This window comes from Ammospiza caudacuta, chromosome 6, assembly GCF_027887145.1.
Source record: "Ammospiza caudacuta isolate bAmmCau1 chromosome 6, bAmmCau1.pri, whole genome shotgun sequence".
In the NCBI taxonomy this organism is placed as follows: Eukaryota; Metazoa; Chordata; class Aves; order Passeriformes; family Passerellidae; genus Ammospiza; species Ammospiza caudacuta.
Genome location: NC_080598.1, coordinates 33,248,891 through 33,267,286, shown reverse-complemented (window position 1 = coordinate 33,267,286; position 18,396 = coordinate 33,248,891). Strand labels below are relative to the sequence as shown.

The following is an 18,396-nucleotide window of genomic DNA, read 5'->3' as shown; positions in this document are numbered from 1 at the left end:
AAATTATTTTAGAGTATATTAAGAACTATAGAAGTCTTAACAAGGGTACATGCTGCTGCTCAGTGCAGATGAGGAAATGATAAAGTTGCAGAAAAGGCAAATATTCCAGACATATTTCTGTTCTGCATTTAGAAAGAAGAAAGATGATGCACTTGTATCACATGGGCTGATGAAAAATTTTCCACTCTGTTAGTGACCAGAAGGAATGTAAAGTATGCACTAGAGGTAAATATTTTAAAATCAGCAGGTGTGGATGGTTTACATGGGCATACTAATAGAGCTTATTTAACTGGTCTCTAGCCTGCTGATACTGATATTTCATAAATCCTTTAACAGCAAGGAAGTAGCAGAATACTAAAGGAGTATGTGTTCTATGGCAATATTTTTTTTAAAATGGTAAAATCAATAATCACAGTAGATGTGCACTAGCAAGGCTAACAGCAGTTTGTGGAAAAAATATTAACTGATAAAGAATTCTTTGACAAAGAATAAGAAAATAAAGAGATGTATTTTCCAGCATCACAATAATCTTGATTAAAAAGTTAATTAAAAAAAAAGGCAAGAATAATTTAAGCACCCCTGCCATGAGCAAGAAGATGACTAGAGATGCTCTCAAGGTTCTTCCTAGCCCTACCTTCTGCAGTTCTATGAAGACAGAACATGGTAACCCCACAGAAAGTCCTGACTGGACAAGAGTGAATACATGTATGGGTTGTGAATCCTGCTTGATTTTATTCCTTAAATTGTTTTGTCACTGAATCAGGATCAGGAGCAACACTAGATCACTCTCATTCTCTGTGAAATATACAGAACACAGGATGGTTGAAGCACAAGGAAAATAGTCCAGCCAAGTTTTGACATAGTAAAAAATAAAGCCATGTCACTTTGCAAAAGCCATGGAAGTAGTATTAGGACGAGTTTTAAATTCAGTTCTATTCAGTATTTCCATCATTACCCTAGAAGTAAATAGAAACTCACTGCTGATAAAATATGCACATATTGGGAAGTCTGGTGGAATGGCAACGATGAGGGGAAAGCATTTATATAGGGCAGGATGGATCATCTTCATGTACAAGCAAAAAGCCTTTTACTACAGCCAAATGCAAAATTATGCATGTGGGAACCAGATAGGAGATTAGAAGATGTGTAATCAGAAACTCTACCCTGGAAAAAACAGCACTCTGAAAAGGATCAGGATCATCAGAGTATGGAGCAGTTTTACTCCAGTGAGATACTGTGGCAAAAAGGGTGAAATCAATCTCAAATGCATAAACATGGGAATAGTGAGTACCAGTACCAGGTTGCTGTTTTTCCCTTTGTGGCACTCATTAGACTAATCATATGCAGGATATTTATTTTCAAAGGTTACTGAAAAGATGGGGAAGGTGCAAGGGGAGCTTGGTAATTATTCAGGATCTAAAGAAAATGCCTTATTGTAGAAACCTTTCAGTGCTCAACCTGTCTGGCTTACTGAAAAGGAGATGATTTGATTTATGTCTTGATTAATGAATTGGTACTGTTGGAGGCATAAAATACTAGCAGGAAAGGGCTCTGAGCAGACTAAGTTGTACTGAGGACTGAGTGGAGGAGCTATTAAGCCAGACAAATTCAAATGAAGAATGAGACACAGAAAATTATTAACCACTAGAACAAGCTCATGTGGTGAATTCTTCATCTCCTTATGTCTTCATGAAAATTAGGCATTTTTTATCGGCCTACAGCCAACTGCCAGTTGTCAAGAATGAGTTGTAGCTTTTAATACTGGAATATATCCATGAAAATTAATGGTCTATGATAGCTAAGAGGTCATTCTAGGTGATAGTAATCCCTGAGATACATTACATTGTAGAAGAAAGATATATTTATTTATTGTTATGATTATGTCAAGAAGCAGTAGATAAACGTGCAACTTCATCTCTGTTTGGACCTTTAAGTGCTACAATTTAATGATAACAAGATGAATTTAGGTTGCCAAGATAACTGATGATGGAAACTGGAGGAGTGTAAAAGTCCATTACTGATTTTCTCTCTTTAGATACTCCAGTATAATGTCCCTTTATCAGGTGTATTAGCATAATCAAAGGAAATATAATTTGCTGGGTGACTTCCTTTCTCTTTCTTTGTTCCTCTGTCTAGAAATGTCCTTGGCTGTGACATGCATCTATGATAATTAAGTAACCTGGCCTTATTTCAGAAGTTTTTGTTGTTCTAAAAGCTCCTGGCCTGTGGAATGTTCTTGATTATGTGGATGTCATTGTGGATATTTGAAACATGAAAGTAGAGAGTCAAATGATGATTTTTATCTCTGAATCATTTTATGTATTCCTTTGACAAATCCACTTGCCGCATCATTTCAAATCTCAGAGGAACACTTTTTCAGTTTCATTCCTATTATGTAATTTCTCTCAACCATCTTCATTTATCTTTGTTTTTAAATTGTAATCCTTGCCTTTTCCATCACTTCACCCTATCCATTCCCCTCTAATCCCTAGTTTATTATCACTACTTGACTGATGTTTGAGAAATGTATTGTAAGTGACTTGGAGCAGAGACTTGTCATTTTACTGTTGATCAGAGCACTTTGCACATGTCGCATCGTATAAATAAAAACTACTGTTCCAAAAATATTTAGTGTCTCAGTTATATTTTGCAGTATAATATGTAACAGACACACTTGATGAAAAATAATTATTTATTACAATTATCCTATCTCTGGTGCTGACACTCAAAAGCATTTTAGGTAAAACATGCGCAATGTCTCTTCTCTGTCTCCTTAGCTAGCTCAGAGTTACAAGACATGTCAATGAAGTGCTGTTTGCCATTCTAGAAACTCTTCAAATGTAACACTTCTTCACTTGTCCTGTTCTTCATTGGCTTGTCTCAAAGCCTCCTAGCAAAGGAAATGTGTTCCCTCTTTTACAGCAGGGGAAAAACAGAGAGGTGAATTTGAGGGTATTGGGAAGGCCTGAAGCACATCTGTGAGTACAACCCAAGCCTCCGAGCCTCCAGTTTCCTGCTGTTTTTAATGGGAAACACATCTCCCCAAAACAGATTATTGGATCAAGTTGGACTGGACATGTTCAGGTTTGTAAAGTGGTTTGCCTCTCCCCAAACCTATGTTTGCATTTGCTGAACCTGGCAAAATAAGAGAAAACAGGATTGCTGCCAAACCCTTCAGGTTCTGTAATTTCCATGTTTATAATATTTGCTTTTCTTCTGCCCTTGAATATAGAATAGAAACCATGAAGGATTCTTTTTAGTTATTGTCATTAAAAATTCAAGCAAACACAGGCTAACTTAGTCAGACATCAGTCACACCTCAGGTAAATCTTGTCTGCTGCTTGTTCTAGAGATCTCAGGCTGCTGTGTTCCAAAGGACCTGTCTGGCATCTAACCCACATGAAGGCAAAGGTGGCAGAAGCTAGTGGAGGACACTAGTTCTCTGCTGAGAAATTTTTCTGTCAGTCCAAAGAGATGATCCCTGAACATCCCAGAGGAAACTCACAAGCTTTGACAGTCCCTATGAAATAATGTCTTGCTAACATTTTTTCCCATGGATACCTTGAATAGGAACACCCATGGAGAGAGCTTTCCTAAACAGGGAAATGCTTTGCTGCCTGGCACTTTGGTCACATCTCTTAGGAGAAAAAATTTCCTATTTGCAGTGTTTAGTTTCAGAGCCAAGCTCTTATCAAACCAAAAGACATGGCAGGTATCTGTTAGAGAAAAATGCTTTGAAGCAAAAAAAAGCTAAATACTAATGTAAGCTTTACTATTATTATCTATATCTAAAGGAAAGAAAAATGCTCTGAGTCAGGAAATTATTTCAGCAGTCACAGAGAGAAAGCCCAGAGTTTTCAAAAACAGCTCTGGCTTCCTTGGGGATTGCTGTCTAACCTTCAACATTTTGAAGCTGATCCCAAGGACTGCACCATACTACAGAGACTGGCAGAGGCACCATTAGAAGAACAAATGTTTAAGTGGCTTCAATTTTGTGCAAAGATAAGTTAAGACCCTTCATGGATGCAACCTCTGCCTCTAACCCTTTATGAGGAGTGATGAATACGGGGCTAGTGTCTGAACCACAGAAAAAACCCAAGGCCGTGACACAAGCAAAAGAAAGAGAGGAGCCATCATTCCAGGGAGTCTCCACTGGCTTGGACGAACAATGTTTGAAAATTTCCTTCATGTTTTCTTCAAACAGCTCAGCAAATCTATGGCTTGCATTTTTTCTACCGGCACCATAAGGAAAAAGACACAAAGAAAGCAATTTCTATGGTATTGCATGAAGACCTATGCAAGCTGATGTGAGACAGTACATGACTTGTGGTATTCTTCAAAATCCATTTTCTACTTCAGGTATTTGAATAACATCTGTCACCACAGTGGTTGGGGCCCCTTCAGGCAAAAAAAAAAAAAAAAAAGTAGTTCCTTCTTTAATTTCCTTGTAGGCCTAAAAGTGACTTTTGTTCCTCAGTTTCCTGTCAGAGAAGCCCATATTTTGGATGTAGATCCATGGAGGGTTATTAAATAAACACAGAGCATCTACTCTTTATTCTGTACACACAGGGAGATGAAATTCCCAATTTCCAATTGTGGGACCTCCTCAGGAAAACAGGACAGAAAAAGCCAAACTTTCCCAGGGAGGGAAAAACCCTGACTGGATCTTGACAGGTTTTAAAGAATTGTGATGAAGTTTTTCCTGACAGATGTTTCCTTCAAAACACTGGCTGGGCTGTGTAGAGAATGTTGAGTGTTATAAGTTGAGATTCTCATTTAATTTGCTGCAGAACCCATTAGCATGTTTAAAGTGAATCAAGAAATTAGGCCAAGCATGACTTAATAAGCCCAGCCTTAAACCCTGCTCTGGAAATATGGATCCCATTCTTCAATAGTTCCTAAGCAATATCAGACAAGCCACTTGGACTAAACCAGTAAGACTGATTTCCAGGTGCATCTTTTTCAAGACCAGGACTGGATATACAGAAGGGATGAACATCCACTGGATTAAACTGCAATTTAAATATAAAGAGCCATATAAAACTAAATTCTCTGGGGAAAGAGAGATGCTATGAATCTCAAATTTAGAATTCTTTTAAATTGAAACATGTCTGAACTTCAAAGCCCAGTCTGCAGAGCAAGATCTTACCTCACTGGGAATGACTACAGTGGCAGTGATACTTGTGATGCCACTTTCTAAGATGCTTCCATACAGCCACATGTTATGCTAGACCCAAATGAAGAAACCCTTCCAGAACCAGACAGGCTGGTGCAGAAACATCTGAATTGGTTTTGGGCATACATATAGGAACTAGATCAGGTATTATATATGATCTATGCTATTTCAGAAAAAGACAACACACACATGAAGATCAGCAGCATTTCCTGTGCCTGTTTACAAGTGGCTGCAGAGAGCCAGAGAAGCCTTATATCACCACAAACTCTTTTCATCTTGGACCCAGCTTCCTGTGCACCCAGAGCATCCCAGCCTGGATGCTCTGCAGACAATGGTGCTCGCTCCCAGCATGAGGCCTTGGGGAGCTCAAGCTTCCTTGTGAATGCCTGATAAAAGGGCAGTTCTAGAAATTGTCTGCCTTTGGCCCCAGTCTTCATCCCACTCCCACTTTCACTGTATTATAATTTCAACTTCTTTCTTTTTCTCTCTTCCTTTACTAGCTCAAGCTGAAAGAAACAAGGCTGAATAGAATAATAACAGCTCTTCTGGACCAGCTAATGCAGCTAGGGAGAGCTGAACAAGCTCCCAGGTGTACAGCACCACCATCAGGTGCTCACTCTGACATTTCTCCCTCCTGCCTTTCCCCTCAACACAGTACACACAGTGTCTTCACTCCCCTCACCCTACTTCACTGCTTCCTCCTTCCTTTCTCCTCATTCTGGGAGCCCTCTCCTTTATCCTTACCTCCTCCTACCTCTCTCTGCATGATGTGACTAGACAGGAGAATAGAGATTTATGTATTCCCTACATGTGCTTCTCATTTTTTGTGATCCATCTTTGGATGTTGATAACTCCTTCTTATAGGTGAGTATCTATCAGCTCACTTCTTCCTCTCTTTTTGACCTTTCCTCTGCTCCTTGTAAGGCATTCTCTCCTCTCATGCTGTGAAACATTCATGCTGTCTCATACTGTGAAATTATCTCTCTCACGCTCTCTTGACTATATCTCTAGCATGGTCCTCAGTGCTTTCTAAAGGATGCTATTTCACAATAAATACATAAGCACTGCTTCAGCCTGCTGTCTTCTCCAACTGCCTAACTGGATATGGTATTTTAAGGTGCTCTTTAGAACATCAAAGATGTCTTAGCTATTTTACCATTTTACTTCCCAGCTCTGTTGAAATTTATACAAAGCAATTGTGTGGGTTTTTATCCAGCTGGAGGTGACCGGCATAAGCAGCGCTGCCCTAGCTTGCACAGCTCGGTTGCTGAGGCAGGGCTAGCTGTGCGTTATTCTCCATTTCCCCTTTAAAACGCTCCATCTTTCTGCATCTCCAGCTCTCACAGTGAGATTGTGCAATCAGGTGACTCGGTGACAGGCTGGTTTGCTGCATTGTGGCATCCTCGGAGCAGCTAGCGAGGTTTGTACACAGAGCTCCCCGGGCGAGCAGAGGGAACGCGGGGCAGCAGCCCGGGCACTCCGCGGTACGCAGAGCCATCGATGCGCGGCCGCGGCGCCTCCGCTGTGCGCAGCGTCTGCCGGCCCTGCCGCCCTGGGGCTCAGGGAGCCGCCTCTCCAGAGAGCACCTGCCTTTAACAGAGCCACTGCTGCCAGACATCTTGAGAATCCTTCACCATAATTGATTTGGGGCCTGCACAGATCCGATGTTTCCTCATTATTGGGACTACTTATTATTGAAACCAGAAATGCCGAGTCATTAAACAGAGGTCATAAAAACATCCTTATTCTGCTAAAAGCATTAGCTCATCATTTCTGGTACTACACAAGGTAGGAGGCCTTGTGCCTGTGAGAAAGAAAATGTGGACTGCATCAGAGGCCTGGGAAGATCAAACAAGAGCCCTAAGTCAGTAACCCATTAGGAAAAGCAGGGTGCTGGTTAAAGACAGATCTCTGGGCTCAAGATCAATTGCCATTTCTGCATTTGTGTCACTTCAGGTTACCATTTTATCCCAGAATATGTTAATGTCTCTCTGTGGAGATGGACAGAACTAAAAACCTTGCTCACTTTTGTCTGAAGACTATAAGGCATTCAGAGGCACTACCCAGCTACCCCTAACCACAAAGAGCTGCCAGTTACCTCCACTTCCATTCTTTCAGAGGTACGGAGAAGGCATTTGTTTGCTTGAACCCTAGTTCAGGACTGCACTCTCCCGATTTCTCATTCCAAAGAAGGGCATTTTTTTCCTGTGTTCTTGTGCTGCCAAAGAGTTAAGGTAGCCAGAGAAAGGATTTTAATTTATTTTTACTACCTGTGCTTGAAATTTATTTTCTTACTATTCTTCCTCGGGCAGTTTTCTGAATCTGGAGATCATTCTGGGTGGAAAAAAAACATTTTTCAGCGATTGTGTTTCCCTATTGTAATATTGAAGCTGCAGACAAATACTTCCTTTGATAGCTGTGTTTGATTTCCTGCACTGCAGGGATGTCCTGTCAGCGTCCAGATCCAACAAAGGCGCACGGGGGTTACATCCCTCAGCTGATGGGGTATGTGTGTTTATTTGTTTTTGTTACGGATTTCTTTGGAGGAGTAAATATGAAGGACTCGTACTGCAGGTTCACCAGCCAAGGCGCACTGTGCCACTTCGTGTTCCCGGCCGGAGCCAACACTCCAGGCGTTTGGGAAGGGCAGGGTGTTCCCGACGCTCACCTGAGCACACACCGGCCCGCACCGGCAGGGTCTGGTTCTCCAGGGGACGCCGGTCCCTCCCCTTGGGGCTACCCCGCCGCCTTCAGGCTCCGTGCCCCGCGATGGCCCCGGGAGGGCTCGCCGGGCCGTCCCCCCGCCTGCGGGCCGAGGGAAGCGGCTGCAGGCCGGCAGGAGGACGCGGGGCCGGCCCCGCGGGGCGGGGGAGGCAGTGCGAGGCAGTGCGGAAAGAGTTAAGGGAAGGTGGCGGGGCAGGCTGGCTGTCGGGAGCGAGCATGTGCAGATTGAAACCGCATCCATACTACGGGCGAGTGTCACTGGCACACTTCACCTCCCGCCGGCCGCGGGGCACCCATGGACACTGGTGAGGACACGAGCCGCGGCCGGGCGGGGGGGCCGAGCGGCGGCACCGGGAGCTGCCCGCGGCCGCTGCCCTCACGGCCGCCCCGCCGGGGGTGCGCGCGGCCCGCGGCGGCCTCCCCGCAGCCGAGCGGCGCGGGGGATGCGCTGCCCGGGGCGGAGGGCGGGGATGGCGCCCGGCGCCGTTGGTTTCGCTTTCTGGCGGCGGGAGGGCCGTGCCGCCCCCGCCGGGCGGGTGCCGGCCGGGGCGAGACAAAGGCGGGCGGTCGAGCGGCAGCTTCCCCGCCAGCGGCGGGCCCCGCGGGGCCACCGGGCACCGGTGTGTCGCCCCCTCCCGGGGAGCGGCGCAGCCCCGCGGGCCGGGCCCCGCCGCCCCCCGCAGCTCCTCGGGCCGGCAGCGCGGTGCGCGTCGAGGGGGTTTGCTCGGGAGATCCCGACCCCGGCTGCGAAGTTTTCGGGGCTCAGGGAAGGGAGGGTGGAGGGGTTGTTGAAATCGGAGCTGTTTTTCACTGGACAGTGCGTTTTTTGTTTTTTTTCCTTCCCCACGAAAAGGAAAGAAATGTCTCGAAACATCTTTTTGTATTGATTTCTGTAAAACTTTATTCCAGGCAAGGGGAAATAGCTCTGAATGAGCCCAGCGTTTGCAGAGCTGAACTGGGAGGTGGGAACTGGCTCTGCTCCGTTCAGTGACTTTTCTGCAACCTTGTGAATTACTCCTGTGTGTAAAGCCAGAGGTCAGGGATACGGATACTACAGTCAGCTGAAAATGAGTTTTTTCTTTTCTATTAAAAAAAAAAAATAGTCTCAAGATGTTTACTCTTGTTCCATTTTTGGAATGGAAAACTATTCAGAATAGCTGAATTTTTGCAAAATGGAAAATCTGATTCCTTCTGTTCCCCATTCACTCATTTACTCTAGGGTTTTGCAAATTGTTCCTAGGATGCTTAGGATCAGGGATGCTGCGGAGGATTCCCTGTCGTGTTCATCTTAAGCTGACCGTTACACTGGGACTTCCTAGAGATCATTTCACATTGCTGGTCCAAAATTACTGGGGATGTACAAACTTGTTAAGCCTCATAATTACACAGCAGATGCAGAAAAACTCTGTTACGTGAAATACTTTGTATTGTTGTCTGGCATTGTTTATTTCACATGTTTTTCCTGTTTTCTCTTATTTCTGAGGAAAAAAAGCAGACCTGCAGGAGCTGGTTTTTTTCACAGGCAAGGTGATAACATATCTGTGACTGTGCATTGGGGATTTGCAAGAACAGATTGCCCAAAGAGCTCTATTCTGTGTTTTCCAGGGGCACAAATGCAGTAATATATGTACAGCATCAGTTAGAGATGGGGCTGGCTACTGTTTGGTGGTAAATAGGAAGCAATTAAAACAAAAGTAACTATAAATTATTAGGAAACAGAAAAGAAAATAAAGACTTATTGACATGGAGTCAAATGCCTGTAGGCACTTTCAGCCAGCACTGAGGAAAATTGTTTAGGAAATCTGTAAGATACTCCATACACATCCTGAAGGTCCTTTTTGAATCCCAGCACCTTGTCCCAATGAGAAGGTATGACTTCTTCCACAGAGAAATGTCAGTTTTCCCGTGTTAAGTAACATCAGCTTGCTACTGTGGATAAGTTAACATTTTTCATTAAATCTGAAAGTAGCTATTTTCTCCCTGAGGAATGTATGCTCTTGGTATGTATATCTGAGAATTTCATACTTCTCTGTTGAGGCTGCCGCTGAAGAACATGGGTGTCTCCGTTTATAGAAGAGGAAACTGAGGTAGGGGAAAATGGCATTTCACAGGTTGTTGTCAAATTGAAACAAGACAGCTCCAAATCTTTTGGTTTAACTAGTAGCTACAGCATCTTTCTAAACAAAGCTCAGCAAAAGTGCTAGAAGCAGCTGATTCAAAGTGAAACATTCTGAGATTCTCTGACCAGGGGAATACGGAAAAGGCATGTAGTATAGTCTGGTGGAAAGGAAATGGAGGGGCAAGCAGAAGTTGAGGCAGTGCTGCTTGCTGCCGCATAACTTCTTGCTGAGGCTCTGGCAGCGTGTCTGTAGCCTTGGTCAGTATTGCTGTGCACACTCTACTGAAGGCTGATGGTGGAGGCAGAAAACAAGCTGCTTCCTTGGGGAGTTCAGACCTTGGAATTCTTATGGCAAGATCCCATGGTAGTTTACAGAAGTGGTAAAGGGGTCTAGACCAGGAGGTATGGATAGCACAGGTGTGTAGGTTGAGAGCAACCTAGATCTCTGCATCCGTATGGAAATGGTACCTGGTAGTGGGGACTCTGCAGTTTTGCTGGCAATGTCATAACGTTATGTGGTGCCAGACAGTGAAAGGCAAATTTAACCTTGAAGGGAGATGCAGGTTTCTAGCTTAGAGTGTAAGGCAGGAGGAGGTTTTTGGATAAGGTGATAAACTCAACATCATCTGGAGTCTTTTAAGATATCTTTTTACAATCTATACTTTATTCAGCATCTTGGAGATGTTCTAGGGAGTGAAGATGTAGGGAACCCTTTGGCCTTGTAATTTGAGGATCTACTTATTCCCACATGTCAAGAAATGGGGAGAGGAGCTGTTTTCTGGCATTGTAAATAAGCTTTTAATACCTGTCCGCTTGGTTAAGGCAGTAACTCTCCTTGGATCAGGTGCTTCAGGGCTGCTGGCAGGTGCTGCATCATGTCCAGGAGGGGTGTTTCTTCTCATGGCATAATTAGTCAGATGAATTAAAGTTTGACCTACAAGTTTTACTTGAATTTAAGTTTTACTCTCCAAAGTGATGGAAATGAGGAGCAGTTGGGGACTGATCATGCCAGGAAGGTGTGGAGAAGGAGTGAGGGGGAGGAGAGTGTATGCTCTTCCTATGGAGGGTGGGGAGAGAGGAGGGGGAACCCCCAGCTTTTTGCTATCATCACATGCTTTGATGGCAAGTCTTGTTTGTATCCTCAGAATCGTACTTGTCACAGAGTCTGGGGCCAAGCAGCTCCTTTTTCTGCAGCGTGGAATCGGTTACTAAGCGTCATCTCTGTGAGACTTGTTTGAAGAGTCCAGTCCTTCTTTGCAAGTTTTGGAGTTACCTCACTGGCTGTGGTTGCTTTCCTGTGCTCCTTGTTCATGGTATGCACCTCTAGTCTCCTTAGACTAAAGAACTTCTATCCTTATCCAAGTTGTTGAGCTATGTTGCAAGAAACTTAATGAAATTTTAATAAAATTATCTGCAGGAAATTTGACTATGTTTTAGGCAAAAGAGTCCTTTCTGTTAAACTGTCTGACAACAGAAAGAAATTTTTCCTCATAGAAGATGATTGGAAAGCATAATGAAAAAGCTCTTAAAAAGGAGAAAATATATTGGGGAGGCTTAAAGAGTGATGGTGTGGAGGAGACCTTGTTCTGATGGTGAAATTATAGAAGAAATGGAAAATTTTATTGTTGCAAATTGTACTTTAGGATTCTTTGTTTCTGGATTGCCTTCAACAAACACCATGTTTAAGAAAATGAAATAAGGTTGTTGTGTTGATTTGTTTCTTTTTTCAGTCTCAGACAGCCTGCTATTATATGGTAAGAGGAGAGGTAACAACATGCTAATTAAAGGGCAGCAGTGCTTCATTCCTTAGGGCTAATTATTCTCTAGAAAATGGGTCAATTACTTAAAGAAATTGTTTACCAGCAGGAGGTAGGAAAAGCCTTTATTCCCGCTCCTTACCACCCTTTTGTGGGCAGCGCTTCCTACCTACCTAGCAGTTGCAGTACCTTGCTAAGCTTTCAGGTGCCAGAGCCACGCCCTGCAGATGGGGAAGTGGCACCTGAGCAAACCTGTATGCGGTCACTTCTGTCCTGCGTGTTCCTGTGTAGCTGCAGATGAGGCGGCGTCCAGTAGTGTTCCTGGGTTGTTTCTGGAGTGAAAGAAGTGAAATTGAACAGTTCAAGTGGGAGTTCTGTTTCAGAACAAAATTTACTTGATGTGAAAGATAAAGTAGGGTATATTTCCTTGCTTCTTTTGAAAGACGTTTCATCATCTAGTTAGCTAATGTTTTCCATCATAAAAGGTATTACCTGCTTGTGGCTTGCTTGGTAAGGTTTTAAATGATCCTTTCTCAGATCTGCTTCCTGTATGTGTTTCAGTATTCTCTGATGGCTTTCTCACCTGACCCTGCTGCTTGCTTTAGCTCTGCAGGCTCAGTACAGACTGGGTGAGGGAGCAGAGGGCTGGTTAGCTGTCTATGTCAGAAATGAACTGGTCTGCTTTTCACATTTCCTTTATGATATGTGAGGCAGGAGTATCCAGATGGTTCCCGAGTTCCTCGGTAAGGTGGCTGTGCAGGCGACCACAAGAAGTCTTGAAAGAAAGCCAGACTGGGCAAAGGCTTTGGCTCTGCAGGAGCAGATACCAACATCTGTGCCAATTCAGAACAACGCTCTCTTTCTGGTTGGTCAGAGCACTACATTCCTGGCTGTAAATGATACACCCAATAGTGTCTGCTGTGAGCCAGAGCTTATGCACCTTACAGTCCAGCTAAAATGAGTGTAAAAGGCTTTGCAGGTGCATGCTGCTCGTTAACATGTCCTCAGAGGCGAAATAAAAGCTAGACTGCTTTAGAGATTTGTTTGTAGGCATATCTGAATGAGCATACCTATCAGTTACTAGGTCAGAGGTGTCTAATCATTGCGTAGAACAGGGAAGTGTTTTATGTTACCCTTTCTTTTGTTCTGGATTTTTGTTGGTGTCAGTGCTCACCACAACCTTATTTTGAAACTCCCCCGCCCTCACACGCTTGTGTCAAAGCTGGATTAAATGACTGAGGGAATCTTCCCTACCACAAATGCTGTCTTGCTTTCATTGCATAAGATACAAGCATTAGTAGTCACTAGGTGAGTGTTGATAGCATAGCGTGGTGAAGCTGCTGTTTGACTTCTTGCTTGCTGGATCTTTGCTCTCAGGTGTGCCATTTATTGGATGTAGCCTTTATGAAGAACTTTATGGAGCACCTCTCTGTCCTGTTTTCATGATTCTGCTGGGAGCATGATGAAGTACTTCTGAAGGGGGGAGCTCTGTCTTTAGTATGGGTAGCTCTAGCATAGTGCTGTATGTACTGCCAAGTGCCTTCTGGGAATGGGGAGTCTGTTTTGTTTTTTTTTTTTCTTTCATTCAGAATGCATGCACAGATCATGATCTAAATCATTTGGCTCCACCAGCCTAATCTGGACTGGGAAATCTTGGCTGGGGCTGTGTCTATGCAGAGCTCTAGGTAGTCATTCCTCTCTGCTTGTGACAGTGTTCCTGATGATAGCAGTGGATTTGGCTGTTTCCTCTCCTGTAACTGACCTAGCAAAGCCAGACTTGCTTAACCCATGGGACACTTTCAGCCACCTGTTTTCTTTGTGTTTTGTGTCAGCAGAGGTTTATGGTAAGGATGCTTCTATTAAGTTCCAGAAGAAGAGTTATTTACTTTTGTAATTTCTGTTGTTTTTAAGATGTGTATGGTTTCCCCTAGTAGTACAGTAGATACCATGTGATTTGATTTATTTTGATCCAGCAGTTCTTTCTAAGACAAACCTCACAATTAAGCTTTTAATTGGAAGTGGACTTGTACAGGAGCTTCAGGATGTAGGATGCATTTTATAAAAATGCTTGAATGTCTAACTATGGAGAGAAAAGCTGCTCTGAAGGTAATGTAATGATTCCTTAGCAATATTGAGCTTGGCTGCTGTTGCTTTTGGTTTTCCTTTGCTGCTTAATACTTTACCATGGAGATGAGATACTTTCCAAACCATCAGCCTCAGCCACTTGAGCTGACAGAGGTTAGCATGGTATTAGGAGTGCCCTGGGCAGCTAAGCCATTTCTTGTGCAGTAGGATACTAAAGTGCATATAGAAAGAAGGCAATTCATTATGTCATATTATGTTGCCTTATAAACTGTGGATATGCAAAAGGTCAACTTCTAGAATCTATGTCCTTCTCTTAGACAGTTACTCCAAGTTGGGGTATGCTGCCTTGTGTGTGGGGCAGTGGGAGTAGGTTTTTTGTTCTATTTTTTCTTTCCCCAGCTACATATCAGACATAGAAAGTGGGAAAATGGTGCATTCTGATGTGAGAAATATAGTTTCCTTGGTTTGAGAAACAAGGACTGGACAATGTCATGACAATGATGAACATTTGCTACGCTTAAGGACCATGGCTTAGCAACGTTTGGAGTACTAAAAAGCTGTAAGTGCAAACACCAGCACTTCCACTGCATCTTTCATTTGAGAATCTCTCAGTTCTTAATGAATTTTCAGTGTGTCTCTGTGAGGCTGGTATTATTAGTGTCATTTTGCAGACAAGTAGATAAAGTAAAATGCTTGTATAAGCACATTCAGCAAGCCAGGAAAAGCAGGAATAAAATTCAGGAATACTAATGTTTCAGCCTGCTTTTGAGCTACTATCTTGTACTTTTTTTTCAGAAAAGAAAGACATGAATTTTTGTAGCTTTCCTGCCCCCATCCCCCTCTTTTTTTTCCCATTGGGTTAGGCTGCATAAAAGTGAGACATTATTATGCAACATTTCCAAGTGTGCATGTGATACTTGAAAAAATGGTAATCAGATAAGTTGCCAGGCAACAGTACCCTGCCTTCAATTACCAAAACGCCAGTGAGTGTGCTTTCATGATATAACATGGGTGCTGTACTTCTTCATAAAGAAAGTGTAGGTGGAGTTTTGTAAGAGTTGCTCCTTTTTAACTCCTCTGCTGCTTAATCTGCCATATTGTGAGGTCAGATTTGACCCCAGTTTTAGAGAAGAGCATTCACCAAACCTGAAATCAACAAAATCAACAACAAAGTTAGATGAGCTCTCAAAGTTAATGAATGGTATGTGAGCATATATGAGTAAATAACCATTCCTGGCAGTGGGTCTGTGAGTGTTTGATGGTTCAACAGCTTAAAACAAGTAGGTCAGAGCTCATCCTTGAGACTGTGAAAATGAAGAAAATGGGTGAGAGATTTATGTTAAAAGGTAGATGATACTTGCATGGCAAGCTGTGATAAGTATCAGAACACTCATGGTGGCCCCTTGGCTCAAAAATATTGAGAGCCAGGGTAATTAATGAAAATATGAATATAAATCCAGCTGGTTCATTTCCATTGCCTTAGCAGAAGCAGAATGGAAGGAACATAAGAAGGGATGAGTGTACACAGAGGAAAAAGTGATAGTCTAATAATGGAAGACAGCATGAGGGAATTCAGTTGTGTGTTTGTTTGAAATCTGAGTTTAATTTATTTTTCAAAGATATTGCAAGATAACAACAGCAAAAAATAAAGACTTTTGGAAGTTATTTAAATGCATTTTTGGTTTTGGCAATAAATACCGACAGAAGCGTTTGCAGAGACTGTAGTTGTGTGGGGATGCAGGCATCTGGCCAAGCCTCTTCAGCTGTTGTGTGGTGGCATGTCTTGTAGAAGAAATCTGAAACTTCAGAGGTCTAATGTGCTTCTCAGGGCTTTGACAGAAGTTTTCAGTAGAGATAGGGCACCCACCTAGATGTATCTGGGAAAGGATGCCCATAGCCTTGAAATCACTTGTTTTCCTTGGGTAAGTGCAAGTTGTTGCTTTACGGAGTACGTTTTCCAATTACATTTCTGTTGTTCCAGAAGGAGCAAAAGGCATTTGCATTTCAGGAGATGAGGGACTGTGTCCTACGTGTCCCTCTGCAGTATTTCAGTCCAGTGTAGGAAGAGGTTCAGAAGTCCTCATCAAGAGACATGGTGGGACTTCAGTTAAAAGGGAAATCTGCATCATCCTCTGTGTAAGTCCTGCCAAAACAGGGGGAGTTTCTGAGAAGACACAGACTCACTCTCTGTTTCCAAATTTGGCACTTTCTTCTCAGGAGAATCCCAGATAAGTCACAGAGCAATGTTGTGACTTGATTTTTCTGTTGCACAACTTACCACCGGTTAGTTGCATGGGCCTTAGCTCTCTTTGTAGATAATTGTAGAAATAATGAAGGAATGTAAATACTAAAAGAGACCGTTGAAGGAATGCTCAACTAACCACTTTCCAGTCAGGAATTTGCTTTCTTTTTTGTTTGCTTTTCTTTGTATTTTCACTTGATGAGCAATACTGCTAGATTATGCTCATGTATAGTCTCCAACCTGCTGACACCAGGAATGTTTGTGTCAGAGGAACAGCCAGAGCAGGAAGTGCTGTTTTGGGAAGTCTATGATTTTAGCTTTTAACTGGTTTTGTATATACAAGGGCATGTTCACACTATTCTGTCTGGTTTTTTGTTTGATTTTCCCTTACTAGAAACACTACACATTTTGAATCATTAGTATTTTGACACAGAAAGTCCATTTATATACCAAACGAAAAACAAATCACCTTTTCTGAACAGTTTAAGCGTAGTATTAATCATGTGAGCCTTAAGGTCAAATCTTCAGCTCTACTGCTCTGCTCACGTCTTTTATGACATAGTCTTTACTAATGGAGGTTTTTCTTCAATGAGTGTTTTTTTTTCAAGCGTAGATACATTTGTAACCAAAGGTATGGTTTTTCCAGCACTCTGAGTTCAAAGTGACGCAGTATTTTGTGAAAAGGGAACTTCCTGCTGGGCTGTGTGCTGTGAGTCAAATCTGAGAGATGATGATACAGCTGAAAACTAGCAAGCTTTAGGTACCATGGGGTAGCATTCAGAGGGCTGATGAGTTCCTTGGTCTGGCTCCAGGTGAAGCCCCATGGGTGGCCTGAGTGCTGGTGCCAGGGAAAGGGATGGACTGAGAAGGACTGTGTTGTTCTAAAGTTAGGTTGACTTGAAACCTTTTGTAGTATTCATGTTTCTGCATTTAAGGAGCTGGAAGTGTGTTGCAGTTGCTTATTTTGTATGATTTTGTTCCTCAGTCTTTTACATATAAAATTATGGACAAGTACATCTGACTATGCAAAAAGCATTCTCTGTGTTTTTGTGATTCTAGGGAAATGCCTTTTGAAATTTTGTTTGCGTATGTCTGATAAATAGTTCAGTAGAAATCTGTGGCAAATATCCAACAGTGGCAAAATGCATATAAAGAAAACGGATTCTATGCAAATAATTTTTAGGAACATTGATGCAGCAACACTTTATACCAGACCTAGACAACAAAAAAGTTCTTTCCCAGTCTGATATATAAATATTTAGCTGGTAAAATAGCAACTATTTCTCTTTATAAGAGAGACTCCAAAGTAGATGCAAGCTTCAGGGCATAGGCAGAAGGTTCTAGATGTGTCTCAATAATACCCATATTACATTGATTTAATTAGTGGGTTTATGCAATTCATTGCTCCATTAATCTCATTGGGAAGATTTTTTTGGGGGGAGGATTAGTTATTTAATCTGCATTTTTAATTGGAGTGGTTTTTTAGTTCAGTGTCATGTAAATAAAAACAGCGTAGGTTTGTTTTGTTTGTCAAGGAAAACATGTCTCTTGAATTCCTCTTGGATTTTGGTGCACAGAAATGCTGAGATTCATTAGGATAACATGAAGAACTCATTTGTTATACAGTCTGACACATAAATGTCCTTGCTTTAACTTCTTCATATGCAATTAATCCAGAAACATGCTATGTACAGACAAACCCTTGGATTGTAAGATCTGTGAGGCTGATGTAAATAAGGTGTTGGATACTTGTGTGTTGAAGCTGTCACCTCGAGGCATGACTTCTGTGAAAATCAGGAATGTGGCTTCCCAAATGTCAGCATTTGAAGAGGAGAGCCCCAGCTCATGGGTTCCACCTGCCTGGATCATGTAGCTGTGCTGCCTGAGCCCAACATGGAGGTGAAAAGCAGTCAGATCCCTGGAGCAGAGAGGCCAGTGCCAGTGCCCCCAGGAACAGGTTAGGGTGCTGGGTGGGTGGCACTGGGAATGGCCTGTTTACATGAAGTCCACACTCTGTCCTGGAATGGGGAAGGGAGAAGAAAAGTGAGATGACTGGGGAAGTGAGGATGAGAGGAGATCAGGGAAGATAAGGAGGCAATATTAGGAGAGATAGGATGGGGGTGGAAAGGTGTCAGCAGTGAAGCTTGCTTAAAAAATTGAGACATTCATGGGGAAAATAGAAGTAAAGCAATTTCTGGCAGGCCCTCCAAGGGTTAACTGAGACCTTGGCTGAGATGGTAGCAGTGAACCTTTGGTCGCTGACTCTAGTGCAGTTGCTCTGTGTGTTTGCTGT

General features: G+C 42.8%; 1 protein-coding gene across 2 annotated transcripts in view; it reads left to right on the top strand.

Annotated features, from left to right (window-relative positions):
• Window positions 1-8,067: 8,067 nt before the first annotated feature.
• The window catches only part of TMEM229B (transmembrane protein 229B), a 32,795-nt gene continuing 22,466 nt past the window's right edge, over window positions 8,068-18,396 (top strand). Inside the window, exon 1 of one of the 2 annotated variants that reach the window (XM_058806981.1) lies at window positions 8,068-8,205. The gene's annotated coding sequence lies outside the window, so the exon portion shown is untranslated. Of the gene's footprint in view, window positions 8,206-17,974; window positions 18,061-18,396 lie in introns of those variants that run through there. The other variant, XM_058806982.1, reaches the window with a different exon arrangement.